The 22,575-nt window shown below is 52.5% G+C and overlaps 1 long non-coding RNA gene across 1 annotated transcript; it reads right to left on the reverse strand.

Moving 5' to 3' along the window:
- Positions 1-9,461: 9,461 nt before the first annotated feature.
- Positions 9,462-22,574, reverse strand: LOC132248799 (uncharacterized). The gene is made up of 6 exons (XR_009460221.1): positions 22,490-22,574; positions 19,932-20,731; positions 16,937-18,897; positions 12,557-12,661; positions 10,607-10,931; positions 9,462-10,307 (listed from the first exon to the last, which is right to left on the reverse strand). It is a non-coding gene; the product is annotated as an uncharacterized LOC132248799 (long non-coding RNA).
- Position 22,575: the final 1 nt, after the last annotated feature.

Raw genomic sequence — 22,575 nt, forward strand, 5'->3', positions numbered from 1 at the left:
GAGTCGTGGTGGATGGGTTGGTTTCGACCTGGAAGGGTATGGGCAGTGGGGTCCCGCAGGGCTCGGTCCTTGGACCGATACTCTTTAATGTCTTCATCAGTGACTTGGACGAGGGAGTGAAATGTACTCTGTCCAAGTTTGCAGATGACACAAAGCTATGGGGAGATGTGGACACACCGGAGGGCAGGGAACAGCTGCAAGCAGATCTGGACAGGTTGGACAAGTGGGCAGAAAACAACAGAATGCAGTTCAACAAGGAGAAATGCAAAGTGCTGCACCTAGGGAGGAAAAATGTCCAGCACACCTACAGCCTAGGGAATGACCTGCTGGGTGGCACGGAAGTGGAAAGGGATCTTGGAGTCCTAGTGGACTCCAAGATGAACATGAGCCGGCAGTGTGACGAAGCCATCAAAAAAGCCAATGGCACTTTATCGTGCATCAGCAGATGAATGACGAATAGGTCCAAGGAGGTGATACTTCCCCTCTATCGGGCGCTGGTCAGACCGCAGTTGGAGTACTGCGTGCAATTCTGGGTGCCGCAATTCAAGAGGGATGCGGATAACCTGGAGAGGGTCCAGAGAAGGGCCACACGTATGGTTAAGGGCCTGCAGACCAAGCCCTACGAGGAGAGACTAGAGAAACTGGATCTTTTCAGCCTCCGCAAGAGAAGGTTGAGAGGCGACCTTGTGGCTGCCTATAAGTTCATCACGGGGGCACAGAAGGGAATTGGTGAGGATTTATTCACCAAGGCGCCCCCGGGGGTTACAAGAAATAATGGCCACAAGCTAGCAGAGAGCAGATTTAGATTGGACATTAGGAAGAACTTCTTCACAGTTAGAATGGCCAAGGTCTGGAACGGGCTCCCAAGGGAGGTGGTGCTCTCCCCTACCCTGGGGGTCTTCAAGAGGAGGTTAGATAAGCATCTAGCTGGGGTCATCTAGACCCAGCACTCTTTCCTGCCTATGCAGGGAGTCGGACTCGATGATCTATTGAGGTCCCTTCCGACCCTAACATCTATGAATCTATGAATCTATGAAACTTTGGGCGTAGTAGGAAATGCAACTCTCCTCTGTAACTGAGAACACATTGCAGGAAGCATTCTGAGTTACAAAAGTCCCCAGGTCCAAACAGAAGTTCACTGTTGGTTCCAGGGAGAGGGGAATCTAGCTGCTTGAGCCTGCAACCAGTTTCCCCTAGCAACAGCCCCTCCTCTCTCCCAGCCTGTCCCTGTTTTCAGAATGGGAGGGGTAAAGGGAGGAGATGGAGCTCATTCTAGGGGTTCCCCAGACAGTGCTGGAGGTTGGGGTGGATGAGTTGAGCCCTCCACCTCAGGGTGGGGCTCCAATACACCCACAAAGCAGGGGCTAGGGAAATACCATGACCACAATGGTGGTGGGAAATACCCTGAGGTAATGCACTTAAAATGCATGTCACTGTATAGTGGAGGGTGTCACAACCCAAAGTTGTGATTTTTTGTTTGTGTGTGTGCTTCAGCACTGCTAAATTATTTCCCGCCAAATTTGTCGCTTTCTTTGCACGGTAGAGCTCTCTGCTGCTAGAGAGAGCTCTGGTGCAACAGGGGATTTCCTGCCAAATTGTAGCTTCTTTGCAGTGTGCATTCCTTTTGCATCGTAGTGAAGCTCGCCGCAAAGAAGTTCCCACCATTTGTATTAGAGTCCATGCCATGTTATTGGCCAACTCCTAATTTAGGCACACGTGGCGGCTAGCGATTGGCTTGCTAGCCGTACATAAGGCTTGTGTGGTTTCCACCCAAGTTGGAGGACTCCACGAACATCTGGAGGAGGGAGGAGAGAGAGATATTCTGTGTGAAGATCTCCAAGTGCTGTGGACCCTCGCGGACCCGGCGCGCCTCCCCTAAGCAGGCAGAGAGAGGCAATAGAACTGAGCCTACGGAGCTTTTGCTTCTTGCCTCTCCCCGTCGCCAAGCGCAATCCTAGACGTGTCCCTTTCCTATAATTTCGGACCCCGCGGAGCCTAGCAAACTTCGGGGGAAAACTTATCGGACCCGCAGAGCCTAGCAAACTCCAGGGAAGCTTTTCGAACTCGATTTAACCAGACCCGCGGAGCCTAGCAAACTCCGTGGGAGCAATCATTTTGTCAGAATCCTCCAATGAGGGTTCAAGTGGGAGCTGTGCCTGGAAACTCATGCAGCCTACACCGATACCATCTTCGGGTGTAAGTAAACAATCTTTTCAATCAACCGTTACGCCTCCGTGACTAATTCTAACTCGCGTGCGCAAGACCATCCCGCGGTTTCTCCCACCCCGCGTGCCCGGGCTGATGGCCACAGCCCGCGTGCACCAGAGACGGGTCCGGTACGACCCCAGTTCGCCCCCGGCTTGCCCATGGCGGCCAGAATGGGACCGGAATCACCGCCATGCATGGCGACGAGGGTGGGCTCGGGGCCTGGCCAGTACATGGCGACGAGGATGGGATTGAGATTGGGAGAAAATTCGCACGTGGGATCGAGATCAGGAGAGAGTGCGCACGTAATTACTCAGACGGAATTAAGAGAGAGCACACTCGAGTTAGAGTTAGTTAGGAATTGCCCTTGGCACGATAACCAACGCCAAGTGAAAAATTTTGAAGAACTAGAGATCCATATCGCTTACCACCAGGCGGGTGGAACGGGTGAAAGATTTGTAAGCGGCCATTTGTCGCTAAAGGGAGAAGAGGGAATCTCCGAAGACGGAACCCCGAAAGAAAGGGAAGTGTATTTACTCCCTGCGGCGTTTGGGTGTATAATGAGAGATGAGCGGGTCCTGTTTAGGCCCCTTGATACTGTGTCCCTCGCTGAACCCAACCCGGTGGGCGAAATGAACCCGACTTTCACCTGGGAGTGTGCCCGATGCCTACGATATGCTCGGGAGAGTGAAGAACCGGAGCCCATCGGCCCGTTCTCCCCGGGGATGGTAATGTCTAGATTACGGGGTCGCGAGCTTCCATCCAAGCTCCGTGAAGACCTGGAGACGGAGGAGGGCCCCGCGGATGAAAGAATAGCCTTGCGGTACGACAAGAAGGTAGTGCAACTATTCGTGCTATAATGAACCTAATGCAGAGAAACTTAAGTTTGAAAGCCCAGCTGCAGGTGGTGATCCGATCGGTCAAAGAAGCGGCTGAGAAAAAAGAGCCTGAAACGCCAGTCCAAGATGGCGCCGAGCAAGAGGGAGACCGCGTGGAAGAACCGGAAAAGAAGGGTGGAGCTTCTAACGAACCCGCGAGAGTTCGGTCAGCAACTCCGCCCATCGACGCAGCGTCGTCACTGGCAACCCCGCCTAGTGACGTAGCAGCGTCCCGGCGTCCCACCAAGACCATCCCGCGGTTTCTCCCACCCCGCGTGCCCGGGCTGATGGCCACAGCCCGCGTACACCGGAGATGGGTCTGGTACGACCCCGGTTCGCCCCCAGCTTGCCCATGGCGGTCAGAATGGGACCGGAATCACTGCCGCGCATGGCGCCGAGGGTGGGCTCGGGGCCCAGCCCTCACAGAGGGTTGCACCCTTGTCTGCTCATGGACAGGATTCCCTACAAGAGCATCATGGTTAGCTTTCCACTGACTAGCTTCCAGTTGGAGGATCTCGGCTACATGCTGACTTTATGGAAATGGGACACTCCTCCCTGGCTTGTTCCTGTGGCCATATGGCTGAGGGTAAGCCAAACTCAAGGGCACCTGAACCCCAAGCTTCCAGGCTTGGGCCTGTGCATAGGATGCCTGCCAAAGAATCTGGAAGCATCTGAAGCCCTGGACAGGGGTGGAGGATGTTTGCCAGTAGTAGGGCCACATTTGGTTCTTGAATTACTCATGGACTTAGAATTGATTTGGCTGATTTGACTTGGAACAGGAAATTTTGTCCTTAAAAAAAAAAATCTTCATCTGACCCCTCATGCAATAAAGGTTCAGATTTTCACCCAGTTGCTCATTTCTGAAGCAGTATGCAGCCATGCACTTGTGTTTGGTCATGGCTATAGACTGTTTTCTGTGACTAGATCAGGTGAAAATGATCATATTTGTCTCTAAATGCCTCCAACTGCATCAGTGGGTTATACATGTCATGGATTCACCCCATAACTGAATTACCTTGGATTTCCTGTGTCATGCATGGATTTTCTCCCAAATTAGATTTACTGCTGTGGTGTTTAGTTTCTATTTGAAGCTAATGTGAAGCTGGATTCAGTTTTGTCATTTTTGTATCATAGTATGATGTGCATGTACTGTTGTAATGTCATCATGTAGCTAGAAGATAATTAAGCAAGGTATTTAGCACACACCCAGGACATTGTCTGCCTGTAATGAGGAAATCAACTCTATAGTAATGGCATCTGAGAGGAATGCCAGGGAGACCAGAAATTTCTGGAGGATCAGTGACTCATGAGCAATTAGAATAAGGCTGATTGGGGTGGGGAGAGGGGCTGGCTTTGGAAAGCTTTTGAGAGTCTAGCTAGGATAGAGTCATGGGCTTTTGGATTCAAGGCTTCGGAGGTTAAATGGTCCAAGCAGCCAGGGCTGGCAAAATCAGCAGGAAGGTTGAATTTTGAAGCTATTGACAGATCTCTCAGGAGGACTAGGATGCAGCTAAATGAGAGGATAAGAAACTGTGCTGGCTTTGTTTTTGTCTCCAAAAGTATGGTCAGTGTGGCTTGTATAATGCTTTTCTTCTACATAATAAACAATTGTGTCTGCTTACTGACTGCCTGTGGAAAGAGTGATTTTGAGGTAAGTGATATTCCAGGCTAGTCCTTTCTCTGGAAAGGGGGACTTAACATTTCTTTCACAAACCCAGAGGGGAGCTCCCTTGGAGCGGGCAGAGATTTCCTTGTTGCAGCTGTGTGATCTAACCTAAGGACAGTGGAGCTGAGGCTTGTAGGGGTAAAGGAATTATCCCTTGGTCTGTTCCTTGGAAAAGAGTCAGTACAGCAGGGAGAAACTTGAGGCTCTGCAGGTACCCCCCCAAATGGGTCTGTGACAATACAGATTAGCTTCTTTGAGGGATAGGCCCGTGTGCATTTTAATCAACTGGAAGGGTTGGTCTTGTGTTCCAGATGATGGATTTTTTTAATTTTTATTTGGAGGCTCTCAAGCACAGATGCAGGCAAAGACATTAGCTGCAGCTCTTCTAAAATATGCAGATGGCACTCAGAATACCTAGCATGACAATTAGCAAGGACCCTGCAGCCCTACTTACCTAAGCAATAGGGCTGTACAAAACAGCACCGTTCTGTTTTGACTTGCATTCTGACGTTTCCATGGAACAGCGTTTCATTTCAAATTCAAAACTGCTGTTCCGGTTTTTGCTGTTTCAATGCTGTTTTGACTTTTTGCCCATAGGCTATAATGGGAAGCTCAAAACTGCCTATAACTTTGTCATTTCTGGCCTGATTTGGATGAAACATGCAGGAATGATAGCCCCTGCTGAGGCCACAAAGCCTGCCAGCTTTCAAGGAGATAGGTGCAGGGGTTTGGGGGAAACTGCACCTCAAGCTGCAGGCAAGCAAAACTCATGACATAGGTGACACTGTGTGTTAAGGTGCAGCAGGGTGAAAGCTGCAGGCCTGCTAGCCCCTGCTGTGGCCACGAAGCCTGCCAGCTGTCAAGGAGATAGGTGCAGGCGGAGTCCGGGTTCTGGGGCCCTGCACCTCTGGCTGCTGACAGGCAAAACTTGTGACATGGGTGGGTGACACTTGTGTGTGTGTGTGTGTGTGTGTGTGTGTGTGTGTGTGTTAAGGTGCACCCTCGCTCAACTGACACCAAGGCAGAGAGCAGGGCAGGTCAAACAATGCTCCCTTTTATGCAGTTTTTCCACCCCACCTCCAGAGCACTGGGATTGGAAAAGACCTCAGGAAAGGATGACAGTCACTGGCCAGCTACACAGTCAATAATGAGAGCGCTCCTTCCTACCCTTCCCCACTCTTCCCCCTCCCTCTCCTTATTTTTGTTTCTGTTTCCTGCAGGAAAGCCCAGCTTGAGCTTCGAAACTCAAAAAGTTTTGAAAATTTCAAAACATTTCAACTTGCCTCTTTTCATTTTGAGGCTGTTTTGAAGCGCTCTGTTTCATTTTGATTTTGTTGTTTTGAGCTTGAAACAAGTCGAAACAGCATCAAAACAAAACTGGGGGCGAAATTTCGCACAGCCCTACTAAGCAATGCCAGTTCAGATACAATGTGGTGTATGTATGTGTGTATGTATGTATACAGGTGTGTGTGTGTGTGTGTGTGTATACATATATATAAACCCATAAGCTAATGCTGTGATTCTGCCCTTAGAATGGAAACGGAGCCAAGAAAAAGACATCTGTTGTCAGTGACAACAACTTCACCATTACTTTAAATGCATATCCATCTTGTTTCCTGTGGTCTTGCTTTGAAGTAAACAAGTCAAGCAATCAGGAGCAGGGCAATTAACAGGGGATTCACACTCGGAAACAGATGTGAGGGTGAGCAGGCTGGTTGAATGATAATACTTTGATCTAGCTTGGAGGATTGAGCATGTAATCAGCGAAGTCATGCTTCCAGTGCAGAAAGAAACGTTACCTTGGACTCTGTTATAAATGTCCAGGGTTACAGAGAGGCACTTTTGCAGCTCAGTATAGGAAACGGTGCCCGGTCCGGCTGCTTAACAACCGCGGTGAAGGAGCCCGGGGCGCGCTGCAGGCCGGGCAGGAGCTCGGAAGCCTCCGGCGGGCGGAGGCGGGTGCGCGCGGCTGGGCGCAGGCTGGGTCTCCCGCGGGCCCGCGGCTCGCGTGCGCTTCATCGACAGAGGGCGCCACAGAACAGGGAAGAAGCAGAGCAGTGGAAAGCGGCAGCTGCGAGGGAAATGACCAGTGAGCCCCTCCACTCCCCCGTTACAGCCTCGCTAGGGATGGGCTGAGCCCCACAAGCCCCCTGCCTTGCCCTCAGCCTCCCACAAACCCCAGCCCCGAGGCGGCCTGGCAGGCAGTTTGGGAAAAACACCCGGGGGACCTGGTTTTGCCTGAAATCCTACGTGTCTCCTCGGAGGAGAAGCCGCGTTTCATTCCTCCCGCAGCAGCCAAGACGGCACCCTGGAGGGCGGGAGCGTGAAGGGCGCTGGGGGCGCCGCGTGCCCGCTTTGCGGGTGGCCCGGGCCAGGCCCGCTCCCAGCTCCGGGCGCCGCGCTGCGCCGCGCCCCGCTCCGCGGCACCGAAGCCCCGAGCCCCGGGGGGGGGGGGAGAGCTCCGCCGGCTCCTCTCCGCTCTGCCGGGGGCCGCGCCGGGCTCCCCCCGACCGCCCCTGCAGCCAGTTGTGCTTGGAGCAGGGCTGCTGCGGGGCCTCTGCGAGCCAGCCCCGCACAGGACAGCCCCGGAGCAAGTGGCGCCCCCGCTGCAATGGGCTGGAGCTGTATCGCGCCGCCTGGAAAGAGATTCCTTGAAGTCGGCTGAAAACGGGAGGGTGCTGTCCAGGCCCGAGCAGGATCAGGCCCTGGTACATGATCAGTGGAGCGTGTCGCACCCCTAAGCTCTCCGAGTCCTGCCTCGGAGCCGCGCTGGGAGCATGTTTCAGCACTTCTCGTTTGCACCGTGTCCGCTCCGAGTAGCTGCGGAGGGTTATCGGGGTAAATACGGCGGAGTGGCCTTTACCCAGACAGGCGCAGGCAGGCAGAGGCGCACCGTTTCAGGCTGCCCCTCGCTGCCTGCGCGCGAATACCTGCCCGAGCCGCTCCGACCGCTCTGGCCCCGGCTTCTCGCCCTGAGCCCCTGTGATGTAACACGGAAGAGCAGAAGGGAAGGCTAAGAATAAAACTGCTCCCTGTCCTAGGCATCCAGTGCTACAGCCATCCAGTTTGTGACCCAGACTAAAGTGGGGAACGTGTTCAGTACAAGTAGGAGAACAAACAAATCGCGTTAGAGGAGCCCTATGCACTTCAACACACACGTGCGCTTCTGAGTAAATTGCTCCGGGCTCCCAGAAATGAGGACTTTCCAATAAAACAGCCACACACAAGCTTTTTGATCCTGTCGCCAGCTACGGGGATTCAGCACCACTCTGATCCTGGAGGAACAGTGCCCAGGGTGAAAAAGGTCCTTTTGTCATAGACAGCTATTGTTATTTCTTAAAAATGTGGGCTGGGAAGGGCTAATCCGAGGGGAAATGAAATCTTTGGTTCGTGCCAGAGCATCAGGCACCTGCCTCCCTTTTGGAAAAGTTTTACCCTCTCCAAGTTCAGGTGACTCAAATGTCAGGCAGAGTGGTGATCCAATTCTGCGCTGTAGCCATTCACTGCCAGTGTTTCCTGAAAACATTGTGTCTATTGCCACAAAATAAGAACAAAACAAAACTCTCTCGCTTGATGCAGCAGGGGTGAAGTTGTGCGATCAAGCATTCCAAGCAAGGAGACAGCAACAACTAACGTTTTCCCAACAACATTAAGTTGGCCACCTTGGGTACCCTGCGTGTTACCCCGTTAAGGACCAACAACAGAATAGCAGGTCACTACACAGCTAACAGAAAAAGCTAAAGGAAAGGAAATTCCTCATGCGTGCAAAGGCACCAAACACTGTCCTCATTTTAAACTTTAGGGGCTAGATTTTGCAGCCTTCGTTTTGTTTTGTATCAATCCTGCGCGTGTAGTGCTCTTGCGACGAGGATGAGCTTTGCTGGAAATGCTAAAAAAAAAAAGGGTTATTTGCCTGGAGATCGACTCCTTCCCTCCAGCTCTCGGGGTTACCTGCCTTACACACTGCACTAGCTAGACTCGACAGACCGGGTTAAACGAGCTTGAGATTTTTTTTTTTTTTCCGCAGCGACCTGCTCATCCAGACACCCAAACCTCTGAATTCCTCCTTCTTCCGTAGCTATTTTTCTTTCCCATCTTAATGCTCCAAAATCTTTTTACCGGAAAAAAAACCTCATTACTGTGAACCAGCACATGAACTCACAGAGCGAACATCTGTTTTAATACCCACCTGCACAATTTACAGAAAAATATCTATCGGGCATGACGAGTAAGAAAGTTGTAGTAATCTCTATTAAGTCATTTTTTTCCAATTAAACGGACCCTTTTCTTTAATGAGACCTCAGTCGATGCCACGTTTCAAGCTGAAAACTTTAGCCATTTTTATTATAACTCTAAGTAGCCTGAGCAGAATACTTTCCCCCACCGTATCAAGCCCCCAGACAGCTGGAGGTACTCGCTACAGGTTTTCGGGGTTTTTTGTTGTTTTTTTTTTTTTTTTTTTTTGGAGGAGGAACCTTTTGTCATTTAAAAATTCAGTACCAAAAGGCAAATTTTAAAGAAAGTTAGGAGCATATTGATGCATCTGAAAATATGCTGCAAACTGCATCCATGACAAGGAGTGTCCAAATGCGATCTGTTACATTAAGAATACTAAGAGCATCAAGACAACAATCCTCAGTCAATACAGAGGGAGAGGTAATTCGGATTTATAAAGGCCTTTCTCTGGAATTAGGCAGGCGAGGTTCTTTGGGTAGATGTGATATCTTTTATTAGACCAACTGAGTAGTTGGAAAAAAGTTCTTAGCGAGCTTTCGGGCGCAGTCACTCTTCTTCAGGCATAAGGAGTCTCTGCTGGTCTGAGACTCCAAGGAAAGGAAACTTTCTCTGGACTTGTCAAGCTCATAACCTCACGGTTAAATCGTGTCTCTGGACATCATAAACAAGAATGGCATTTATCCTGGTCTTCTTGGATGTTTACAATGCGTGTGGTTGCTCCCGCAGGGTTTTACTGTCGAGAAGAGACGCCCATATCTCACGCAAACTTTCTGTGTACTACCTTGGCTGCCTATTTTTGAGAAACTCGGCTAACAAAAGCACGGGGAGAACAGCACGCTATTATTTAGGTGTTGTGCTTAGCAGACGTCCCCGTCCTGTCTTGCCTCTGTACATAGGGGAGTTGCGCTTGGTGATGGGAGAGGGCTTAGTGCGAGGCGCAGTTAGACGCTGTTTGCACCGCTGGCTGATGGGGTTGTGATGACACTAAGGGAATCAGGCCAGCATTGTGCAGTTTATTTCAGTGGGTTTTGGTACGTGAGCGGTGTTCCGTAAACTGCAGTGAAAGCTGATCTGGCGAGCAGATCAGATCATCACTGGGGAGGCAGAGCCCTGAGATGCCCCCAGGCCACCACACCAAGTCTCTGCTTAGGCACCCGCTACTCTTTAAGGCCAGGGCTGTCCTGAAGTTTGGAGGTTGAGCTGCGATGAACTGCGGGGAGTTTCTGATGCAGCCGAGGGAGCGCCCCCGCTGCCTGGCTTAGGGATGTCGTTTTGGCCTTGATCAGTGCAGCGACAGACACTCTCCTGCTTTCCAAGAGACCCTGAAAAACAAGAAATTACAAGAAATAATGGCCACAAGCTAGCAGAGAGCAGATTTAGACTAGACATTAGGAAGAACTTCTTCACAGTTAGAGTGGCCAAGGTCTGGAATGGGCTCCCAAGGGAGGTGGTGCTCTCCCCTACCCTGGGGGTCTTCAAGAGGAGGTTAGATAAGCATCTAGCTGGGGTCATCTGAACCCAGCACTCTTTCCTGCTTATGCAGGGGGTCGGACTCGATGATCTATTGAGGTCCCTTCCGACCCTATCATCTATGAATCTATGAATCTGGGGTCAACCTTACCTGGAGACACGTCCCGCGGACCTGCCTGGTGGACTCCTCCTCTGTCACCATCTCTCCGCAGGGGCAGCTCCAGCCTCCTGTCCCTCAAGCCGCAGGAAAGGTAAACCCTCTCAGGAAGCTTCCCCGTGCTGTCCCCGCTCAGCCCGGCCGGCACATCGAGCCCCCCTGCTGTCATGCTGGCTGCCTGTTGCCTTAGGGGGTGTCCCGAAGTGTCCTGACATGCACCAGGCTTTGGGGACTGGGGATTTCTTAGCCCCACAGTGAGGGCCTCGCCACCACCTGAGGGAGCAGAAGGTCCCCGGAGGAGGAGGCTGGAGAGCATGGCCTGGCAAAGAAAGCATTGCCTGCCATGGGCATATTGTCACAGCGAGTCCAGGCGCATGTTCCGCCCACAGTGCAAGGCCCCCTATCCATAGGTTCCCACTGCAGTAGACGACTGCCCTTAACCCCGAACTGGGACACTTTTTTTTACTTCCTTGCAAGGACTCAAGGTTGTCTTTGGGCAGATAGACACCCTCTCTGGCACAGGCAGGGGTTACTTGCACTCCAGCAAGGAAGGAACTGAGCTCTTTGCTTCTTGGGGCTTCAAACTGCATTTAGGGATGACTCTTACCCTGCTGCATGAGGGTGTTCCCAGGGAAGGCGGGAACAGCGGCAGGAGGAATTGCCCGAGCTATATCCAGGCCACTGCTGTAGCGTTTGGTAGCCTTCTCCCGGGTGCAGCCCCTGCCCCCTCCCCTTTCAGCTCCTGAGATCTACCAGCACAGAGCGGAGCCCCCCAAGGGCGGCTCAAAGCCCTGGTCCAGTCTTTGCAAAAGGGCCTCTCTTTGATTTAGGGGGAGGCAAAAGTGCAGGGGGGGGGGTTAAAGCCGGCTGAGTGGGGGGACTGAAAGGGAGGAAATAAGCATTATTATATTAAAATAAAGAAAGGGCATTTCTTCTCGTCGTGCTGGGATAACCATCTCCTGAGGTAATGTATTCAGACTTGCATGGACTTAGCCCAGGACAGAGCTCATAAACAGGAAGTCCACTCAATTATTTTAAATAAACTGTGGATTTGGCTTTAAAGATTCATTTTAAAATATGAATCGCGAAAGGAAATGTTGCAAGAACCGTGTGAGGGGCCAGGTCTTGCTTCCCTGGCAATCCTCCCCCACCCCCGCAGGTATCTTTGAAAGTTCCTAGGAGCTGTGGGTGGGTGAGGACGCAGGCCCGAGCCCAGGAGGGAGGAAGGCTCTGGTGGTGCTGCCAGGCATTGCAAGCACTGGGGCAGACATCAGGCGGGGGAGGTGTGCGCGCCACAGCGCAGTGCACCGCGCGGCCGCGCGGGGGGCGGCACTTGGGCGGGAGGCGGCGGTGCAGCTGCACCGAGCCTGGGCCGGCAAAGGGGGCAGCGGCGGTCAGGGCATTGCCTGATCACATCTGCGGCTTGTGGGCGGCACTGCGAGGACTCGGGCACCACTCGCGCGTGTCGCATTTACTTGGGGCCAGAACTGAGCCCGGCTCTGTGTCTCTGTCGCCACCTCTACTCCCCCGTGTCAAAAGGCAGGCTCTGGAGCTCGCACTAGCTTAGAGCCATTAGGGACCTCAGAGGCTTGCCATCAGGAGAATCGCCGAGTGCTCAGGACGCAGCCTTGAAGGAGGAGGAATCTCCCGGGCTGCAAGTAGTGGGGGCCAATTAGGGCGAGACCCTAATTAGGGCCCCAGCCTGCCCTTAAGGTTTTTATCAGTTTAAACAAGAATAAGGCTCTGAGAGGCAAGGTGTTAATCTGGTCCAACTCGAAGTGAAGTCGTTACAGATTTTCTATTTCTATTTCTGCATTGCTGTTTGTACCTGGATCAAGACAAATGAACCGGATCTTTTCCATTTCTTTACGGATTTTTAAATTTATTGCTAAGAAAGACAGGGGGCTTTTTGAGGGAAATAAACACAAAAGAGAGTCCACTTACAAAAAGTCCATTTCTGGAGCTGGTCGAAGGCTGATCAGAACAGGGCAGCGCACAGCGTCCCCTCCTGAGCCGTGGGTGCGGCGATTCCCCATGCCCCGCAGCGAGCTAAACTCGAGGAAAAAATCATTTAGTGTAATTAAAAGCAGACAGTTATAATAAAGTAGGGGGAAGGTTGTTTCCACAAGGGGCTCGCTAAGGTAAACCGAGTGAGACAGCTCCCTTCCCAGATACATTTTTTTTTCCGACAGTTATTTCCTTCTTGTGTTATCACGCGTGGATTGGCTTTCATCATTCATCTCATTCATCTCGCTGTCGCTTTTGGAGTATATATTTTTCGTTCTGACTGTAAGAATAACTGCTGGAGAGACTGAGGCTTTCAACACAAATGTCTTTCCCAACCAACTTCCGAGGGCCAGTTTCATCTGTGCCCCCGAAAATCTCACACTGTCTGCCATGCAGTGAAGAGCCGATTCAACATTTTAAAATATCTATCTATATCGATATCTATATCTTTTAAGGGTAAAATCTCCGGGGAGAAAAAAAAAACCAGTGTGTAAATGAAACCAATATGAGACAGCATGAAATTCAGCCGTGGGATCTGTCTGTTCTTGGCCAAACGCGTTACTCGCATGATTTGATTGTCCGGCGGATCAGCATTGAGTGCTTTTAATTACAATCACTCCCAGGAACTGAAGTCCTCCTGTCCAGATACATACAATCCGATCCCTGTCTGAGGAGACAACCAAGCAGGCTGCTGAGCTTAAATTAAACAAGACTTGTGTCTACAGGGTGAAAAACAAGCCCTCGCCCACCTACCCCGCCAGGCAGGAGGTGTGAAATCCCGCTGTATTACAGCCAGGGAGAAATGCGGATGCAGTGAGCTCGGGGAGAACGGAGGTGGCCCTAAAACCTCCGTCCCGGGATAGAGTTGCTGTATTGGACCACAAATGAATGTAAGGCGGGCGTATATGAGATAATGACCAGAGTCGAAGTGAATGCAGTTATGAGCTGGAGGCCATTGCAGACCAGGTGGAGCATGCGAAACAGCAAGTATCCCCGTACCGAGGGGTACACCACAGACAGAAAGGAGCTCAATTTGGAGCTGAAAAGGATTTTTCTTCCGCATAAGGAAAACGACTAGCTGCAGCTCTCGGAATAATCACGGGCTGCGATCCGGTCCTATCAGCCAACATCTTTCTTTTAAAAAAAAAAACAAAAAAAAAACGGCTCGCGGTTCCCCTTTCCAGGCATGTGCAATTGATTTCCACTAAATAGGCACTTCGCAACCCGGGCTACACAGTGCACAGCGTTAGGTAGAAAAGTTCCCTGAAGGCAAGTCCTTGTCCTTGCCACTAACCTTCTCTGCCCCTCTCCCCTATCATAGCCCTCTGTACCAGCTACACTGTCGCTTCAGGCCCACATGTCCCTCTGTCCCTGATCTGTAAGCAGATCTCCCGCTGTACATCAGAAGTACACTACAAATGCTGAAGGGTAAATTGCGGGATACGCTGTTTTATTTTCAAATCCCCATCAGAGGATCCGCGGTGTGGTGGGCACGCCTTGGTATAAATCATAGGTATGAAAGTGCATATCAATATGCCCCCTCCTTTTATAAAAGAGCAAATGTGAGGCTGGCTCTAATAGGGCAGAGAAAGGCAATAAGCAAACATGCTGGGGCAATAGTAGGTTAAAAAAATTGGTGCGGATCAACCGTGGGGACAGAATGAGCCAAGACAAAACTCAAGGGGGAGGAATTCAGCCCCTGGAGCCGAGCGCGAAGGCAGTCACCTGCAGCCCTGCCAAGCCTCGTGGCCTCAATGCCGAGGGCTTAGGAAGGTGACCCTAAATCCTTCTCCTTCTCTTCCCTCAGATCCAGTGGCCTCACCTGCCTGGCAGGGAAGGCAGGAGGTTACCTAGAGCACGACCCGATCTATCAAAGGGGTGGAAAACAATAAGCCTCTCTTTCCCCCCTTAGACTTTGTTGACATCTTTTGGATTGGAAGCAGGAAAGACCGACTCTGCCCAAGGTTTGCTTGCGGTTCAGCTCAGAGCCCAGGAAACAGCTACCAGAGAAGAGCTGCCGCGTGTCAACTCTGCCTCGTGGGGAAGTCCCGCCGGGCTGGCGTTAGAGGCCTGCTGTGCCCCTGCCAGGCGCGGGGCTGTGACGGACAGGACCGGTCCCCTGGCCCCGGGGGAAGGCACTGTGGAGGGTGCAGGACTGCGCTGCGCGGGACAGAGGCAGAGCTCTCTTTCCCACCTGTCCTGGCCCAACTACAGGGCTGAAACCTGAAGTCAGCGCCGCAGAAATCGGCCCTCCTGGGAGAGGGGCTCTCCCACACATACACATTAGGACAGCTGAGCCCTCAGAGCTGGGGGTCAGGAGTCCAGGTTCAGCTCAGAGCATCACGGGGGCTGGACAGCTCTTATTTTGGGGGGGAGTCCCTCTCCCAGTGAGCACCGAGCCTGGCTAGAAACCTCGCAGCTCCTCTCAAGCCAGGCGAGGCCGCGAGGCCTCCTGCAGGTGGCGCTGGTACTAGGTGTTGCGGCCGCGGACCTGGGGCTGGGGAGCGTAGCCTAGACTTCCCCACTTGGTTTCTATCGGGTCCCGTGCAGAACAATAGAAGCGGATTTCTTTCATTTGCCCTAAATCCGTCTAACATGCCACAGACGAAAGCCCTATTCCTGCTGGAACAAAGCATGCGTTTGGAATCTCTCTCTGCACCCCCCAGCCTCACGTGGGAGCTCTGTCTATTACCCCCGTGCCCTCAAGGAAAAAAAAAGTGTGGGGGGGGGGGGGAAATTTCCCAGTGCAAAGCCAAATTAACTCAGCGCTGCGCATTGAAGTCGAAGGCTTTCAGCAGGAAAGCCCTAATGAGACACTGTCTGGTTTCCAGAGGGGCTGCTCGGAACAAGTGGCGGCAAAGTTATTAAAACGGCTAAAGCAAGTAACACGTCGTTAAGAGAAAGCGGCAAACCCATCTGAGTGTCCCGGAGAGCAAGGAACGCGTGAGACAGCCACGCTCTTGCTGGGAGCTGGGGCAGAGTCGGTGTCACCCAGTGTCCCGCTTCCCCCGCGCCCTCCCGCAGGGTCCTCTCCTTAACGACCGCTGCTGGATCCGCTGGATCCTCAGTGGCTCGCCAGAGGGCTGTCTTAGGCCACAGGGACACTTCAATTTTGCAAACGCATGTGACCTGCTCAGCTGTCTCATCATGCGGGAGCCTGGCCTCACTGGAGACCCCCAGAGCTTGTCTCTGGCCTCGATGGGAGGTGGCGGAGCCAGGATCGGATACTGCTGCAAGCAGACGGGTCGGACTCGGAGTTGGGTCTTTTTTCTCCCCTCTTTCATTATGTCTCGGTTTCCACCCCCACGGGGAATCAAGAGAATTCCTTTCCTCCAGCGCTACCTGCCTGGCCCGAGCTTGTTTAGGGCCCTTCCTGCCAGCCCCCTGTGCCGGATGAAGGAGGTCCAGTGCGGCAATGCGGTTTGCCGTAGATCCCCCTGGAGGTCTCCTAAGGACACTCCGCAGGACCCACAGCCAGAGCTGGGCGAGGGACCAGGGGCTGCTCCGGCGGCAAGTGTGGCACACCCCGCCGACCCGCGGAGAGGAGCCTCTCAGGGGCCCCTTCCCCTCGAGCCAAGAGGAGCTTTGTCCGAGTGGGGCCGGGAGGAGGGACGTCGCTCCCAGCAGCCGCCCCGGGAAACCTGCCTCAGCAGATCAACTTGGGAAAAGAGGGACTACTGGCCGATTGCCTCCCTCCCTCTCGTGTGCCTCCGGGCGCCGGGCTTGGAGCGGCCTCGCCGCTGCCGGGAGGAGCTTTAGTTCCTCTCCGAGTGGAGGGCTGTGACTGAGAGTGTTACTGCACAGGTGAGCTTCAGACCAGCTCCATCCCCGTCAGCCGCCAGATGTTGCCGTAATCTGCGGGAAAGGCAAACCTGCCGGCAGATCGGCTTTGTCTTGTGCCTCTTGAGCCCTCACCAAACAGCAATCTCATCCTGCTACGTACGGAGCCCACTGATCCCTCCAAGCAAACCAGGCCCGGAATACTGAACTACACCCACCCCAACACACAGGTAGAGACATACACACATACCGTATATGGGTGTGGGTATAAATGCACCTATACACAGACACACCTATATACACATATACTTTTCTTCAGAAAGGACTTTTGGGGACATGGCAAGTTGGGCACTGTTGGTCACTCTAAAGCCTTTGGAAATATTTACTTACGAATTTGAACAGTAATTTATTTTCACTCAGTCAATGTTGGCACACACAGAGCCATATACATGCTATATAATATACAATGGTATATATAGAGAGAGGGAGACAGCCAGACAGCCAGACAGAAAGTTAAATCTCAGGCGTAACACTCACATATCTGTATGAATCTGTGCCTCTACATAGGTCCAGGACATATGCATTCGTTCTTAAAACCCAGAAAAAACAAGTGTATCAGAACTCCCCGGGGACTGCAGAGCTGAGGATACAAAAGGCGAAGAGGCTAATACCATGGATAAAAAGTGTGATCTGCACCGTGTAGCCGGGATCCCTCTTCCCACGGCCCCTGCTCCGCACGCAGAAGGCCTGGAAGAGCCGCCAGCGCCCGGGGCTGCGGGGCGGCGCAAGCTGCACGCTCGATTTGTAGTTGCTGCTCAGTCACTGCTGCAAAAGTTTGGATGGCGGCTCTCCGGCTAGGAGAAGAGCTCGCTTTCGAAAAGCTCTTCGTCTCTATTATGTTGAAAGACACTTTCAGCAGCGAGGCTTTCAGGGACTTTGTTTTAAGTGCGTTTTGTGTAAAGGTAGGTGGGGGGGGTAGTACATCTGAGAACACTGTAGTGTAGAAATAGGCCGTGGGGGGGGGGGGGGAGGTCCAGCAAGCAATCAAAGTGTGTGTGTGTGGGGGGGGGAGACCCCGTGCAATGCCACAGAGAGTCCCAGGAGGCACCTTTGGTCAACCCCTCCTCCCCACCAGCACATCAGAAAGATGCCATCTCTTCTCTGTGTCTGAGTACTCAACACACTGGCCTCTAGCAAAAGGCCATCTTGAACTAGGTCTCTCCGTGTCCATCTAAGGCAAGGTACAGAGTCCAAGATCCCTCTTCTATGCTGGGAGACATTTCAGAAAAATCCCCTATACTAGCCAGGCGCGGAAACAGATGACTATTTAGAGTTATGTTAGCCCTTTAGTCCCCCACCGGGCGGTTTGATCAGAAGACGGCGGGGGGGGGGGGGGGGCAGCTTATATTCTTTTTAAAAAATAAACCCAGTCTTACATATGATTCTTCCTGCAACGTGTCGCATTGTACGCAGAGTAATCAGCTCTCACAATACACCGCCCCCTGTCACTCCAGCCCCGGCTCCTTCTCCAATTCGGTGGCAGAGCACATTTTAAAAAAGACTGTAATTGGTTTCCAGTTGGTTAAAATAACCGCATCTGTCTACGCCTCCTGCCACTGTGGGCACGGGTTCGGGGTCATTCTGCTGCCCCCAGCCCCAGCCCTAACAGGATGCCCAAGTGGGCCAGACCAAAGGTCCTGTTTGCACTCAGTGGCCAGTGGCCCGGGCTGGCTCCCCTCCTCCTCGGGAAAAGCCCACACGGAGCTCCTTTAGTCTCTTCACCGCCAGCTGTGTCCACAAACACCTTCCCTCCGCCCTCCCGCCAGTCCTGCCCCAGCTGCTTGCTCGCTCTGCCAGTCGCTCCGAGGAGCTTGCAACCCCGCTGCCCAGTCTCGGCGCGCTCGTTGCCCGGCGCGGGGCGCTCTAGGCTGCCCGCCGCGCCCGGGCGCTCCAGCCCCGGCAGCCTCAGCCGCGGCGCCCGGGCAGGAGCTGCAGTCCATCGCCTCCCTGCGCAGCGGGGGCAGGCAACCCGCGTGTCTCTGCGCCGCGGGAGCCCCGGAGTGACACCAGGTGCCAGGCTTTTCCAGCCGCTGAAGCACATCCAGGAAACTCTGCCTCTCGCTGAGAGCCGGCGTTAGGCGTGCTCTATACAAAAGGGTTTTCAATAAAAGATCTAGCCCGTTATGCCTTACGTGAGCTCGTGCTTTTCAATCACAGTCTGTACTGGCGGGGCGGGGAAGGTGATTTGGGTTCCTTTAAAGATCAACGAAAAGCAGCGCACTGGGAACAGGCGAGAGGCTTTGTCGTTTCTTTCGACCGCTTTGCAATGCAGCTGAAAAGCCGCCAAGGTCGGGTCCGGAAAGCGCGTGTAGCCCGTGTCGAAATCGCAGCGTGCGCAGATCCATCGGTGATTTCTACTGCCAACGCGGGTCTGGGGTGCCCGCACGCGGGGATGTCTCAGTGAGCCGCAACCTCCAGCTAGTGCTGCCACCTGAGAGCTGAATTAAAATGCAGGGACTCTAGTAGCCATAGCGACATTGTCGTGCAATCCCAGTATAGATGAGGGCTCCCGAATGGAAGCGAAGGGGAGGGGAAACGCGTTCACTCTTGGCCTGCTTGAACTACCATTTAAATTACAGGGAAACTTTTCATGGACTTCAGTCGGAGGTACCAAGCTCCCCCATCACTGGTTTCGGGAAGCAAGGACCCAGTAGCTACCCCGCCCTAATAGCTCCATCAAACCCAAAGAGGCTGACGAAAGCCACTGTCTGCCAGTGACTTGGTCGCCTGCCTGTTGAAAGAGCGATGCAACCAGGTGACCAGATCCTGCATTTCCCGTGACCCCTGCAGGCGAGGGGGAGTTGGGCCCCGGGGAGGGGGGATGATTGGCCGGACTAGGTCCTACATTTTTTTTTAAATTTACGTCGATCGGACCTAAGGCAGTTGGAACAAAACGCGATTGTCAAAGAGGGACAAGTCTGAGGGGCGGGAACACAGTGGAGCGATTTCACTCCGGGCCGGCACAGGGGCAAAGCTGCAGCTGGAACCTGGTGTCCAGCTGGTTACTCAGGCCGGGAGCACTGGGGACAGGCACCGCTCAGGCAGTAACATCGGTCGCCTCTAAGAAAACACATGAAAAGAGGATCGGTGAACAAGGCCCAGACAGCCGGGTCACACGCCGCCTCGCTGTAACGCGGAGATCGGGGCGTCGGGACCCCGGCCCCGCACACGGGAACGGGCCCCGCCAGCGGCGCGTGGGGATGCGGGGCAGATCCGACCCCAGCTCCCTGCGGAGGCACAGGGGCCGATTCCGCTCGGCCGGACCTGGGCTCGGGACCCGGCAGGTTTCACGTGTACACCGGGCTCTTCCCGGCTCCCCCGCCCCGGACTCCCCTCCTATCCCCCCCCCCCCCCCCGCACACACACACACACTTTTCCAAACGCGCTGATTAACCTCTGCCAGTGTCAGCCCCACTGTCCGCCTGCTGGGGCGGAAGCAGCCATGCATACTCATTATTGCATTATTTTGTACCTGAAATTAATCTTTTTGCCAGGCAGGTCCCCGCGATCAACAGGCCGTTGTATATGATAATGTTTTCCTCCCCCTCGCGGCTCCCCCTGCCCTCTGCCGACTCACTGTGGATGTGACCTTTGTTATTTCAGCCCGCACTCAGCAGTTAAATGGAAACAAGTTGAGCACGTTCACTTCTGATAAACATTATCCTTAAACCACTGGAGACCCGGGCAGAGTAAACGAGCTTTTCCGACAGGACCACATCAGGAACACACATTGAGAAAGGAAAAGAAACCGAATATCCCAGGGATCGGAGGCGCGGGCGGGGGCAGAGCGAGGGAGACCGGTTGGAAGATGCTGGAGGAGATGTGGGGGTGGCACAAGGCTGATGCGATAGTCCAGAGGCCACTGCGGGGTGGCGGGACTGAGCCCCGAGCTGCGGGATCGGGCCCTCCAGCACCCGGCTCTCACCCCAAGTCCAAAGCATCCTGAGCCTGGATATCTTCCCTGCACACCCCCCACTTCCCAGGAAGAAGCGGCCACGATGGCTGCTAGGCAGCGACTGCCGCACAGAGCATGCATGTGAGCAGCCCTGAGCATCTTCGGACATCCCTAGGGCAAGGTCCTGGTTTTAGGTGCTAGCATGCAGTCATTTAGGCAAAGGTGGGATATGCTGCAACTCTAGCCGGGAAAGGCAGAGGGGAAACCGTAGCTGAAGAAAATACCGGGTCTTGTAAAGGCTTCGTCTAACGATTCCAGTTCCGAAAGGCGGCTGTCATGAATTCAGATCGGAAGCGTTTTGGCCATGCCCTCCTCCCCTGCATTGTTAAATGACATAATGAACCTTGATTAGTGCGGTGTTAGTCTTCCATACATCATTGCCTCCTCTTTTCAAAACACACAGAAAGCGTCCACAGCCTGTGACAAAAGTATTTCTGTTCCCAGCAGCTCCTCTGAGCCCGCTCAGCTGAACAGCGCGGAGCGATGTCAAGGCGCTGCACAACGGAAGAGATTTGTGTCGCTGGGCGAAAGTGAGGATATTTCACGATTGCCAATTATGATATTGTGACTAGGCAAATGCCGGAACCCCGGCACAGAGCGCATAAGTTCGAGTCACGGCAGATCCCAAACGTACCTATCGCTATTCGAGTACAAAAAAATCCGTAACAGACTCATGTCCCCCCTTCCCTCCACCGAGGATCACTGATCCTGGACTATCCTACTCATTTCTATGGTGTGCAGGTTTACTTGAGCACAAACAATATTGCACAGCAAAGCCCTGCATTCATTAACATTCCGTTCGGGTTTCTAACTAACTCACTGCTTTCAAAAATGCCCTCGGTTTCACCTATTTCATATGAAAAGGATTTCTGGAAGCAAAGCAAATACACTCAGTTGAAGGCAAATCACATTTTTTAAAATCCTTTTATTGTCAGGTAGTTTGTCCACAACAAGTAATTCCTAGGTGAAGAAACATTCACCGATCCTTGTAAACTTTAGTGTTGCAAAACGCAACATTTGAAAGGAAAAATACGAGAATCCTGGTTGGAACTGGAGAAGGTTTAAGCTGTGTGTGTAGTGAAATATTTGTGGGACCTGCGTAAGTGTGTCCACACACAGAGATCATGAACCGTACCCGCTACAAAGCCAACAACAACACGCCTAATACACTCGCACATATGCAGAAACATATGATGAACCACGCGTCCTCGTATGCCAGCTAACTTTCTGGGTTGATTTTCTTGTCACTGTTTAGGGGGGGGTTGTTTGTTTGTTTTGTTTTTTAAACTGTGCTAGGGTTTTTTATGAAGTAACAATCAGCTCCGAGGCTTCACATAGGGTAGCCAAACAGTAGGTCATGTTTAGGGAAGGGGAAATTGTCCCAAGAGCACCCAACCCAACACCAAGGAGGTCAAAAGACAACGGGTTCTCCTCTGAACCCTGCTGAATGCCTATCCACATCCTCTCAGCTCGCAGACTGACTTCACTTTGCTATATACTCCTGGTTCCTAACAAACACCATTTTACCTTTAACACTGACAGCTCTGTGGTGCCTCAGCTTAATCGCATGTTCACATAGGAAAAGGCATTTTATTTGTAAAAGTGCAGCCAGATGATCGTATAAAAATACAACCAAATCCCATTCTCTGGGACAGAAATGTTAAAAAGCCCTGATTTATTTCTCCAGACTTCTCTCCTACTTTCCTGTGAAGCTGCCAACAGCAGTTGCTGAGTATAAAGATCACCCCCCCCCCCTTTTTTTTCTTCTTCTTTCTGATAATTCGCTTTACAAGGAACCATGGCACAGACACTTGTATGAAACAAAAGGCAAACATAGTTTCAGACTTTGAACTAATTGCTTCTCTCTGGAGAGAGATGAGCTCCACATCTGTCCTGCTAGTAGCAGCATATTATATTAAAGGTACTGCCAACCCCTGGAAATAGGTCAACTTGAGAGCTCTGACCCACCCAGCAGACAGAACAAATTATTAGTATTTTTTCCCCTGCAAAAGAATGACTTACAAAAGTGCTAGCATTTAAGTATTCAGCGCACTGCCAGTTTCTGTGTAACTTACCACTACGCAGGTATTAAATATTCATTTCTATTGTATTAGCAATCCAGGTGCTAAGCATGCCTGCAAGAGGGAGCGGAAGAGCCTTC

The sequence above is a fragment of the Alligator mississippiensis genome, chromosome 2 (genome assembly GCF_030867095.1).
Source record: "Alligator mississippiensis isolate rAllMis1 chromosome 2, rAllMis1, whole genome shotgun sequence".
NCBI lineage: Eukaryota > Metazoa > Chordata > Crocodylia > Alligatoridae > Alligator > Alligator mississippiensis.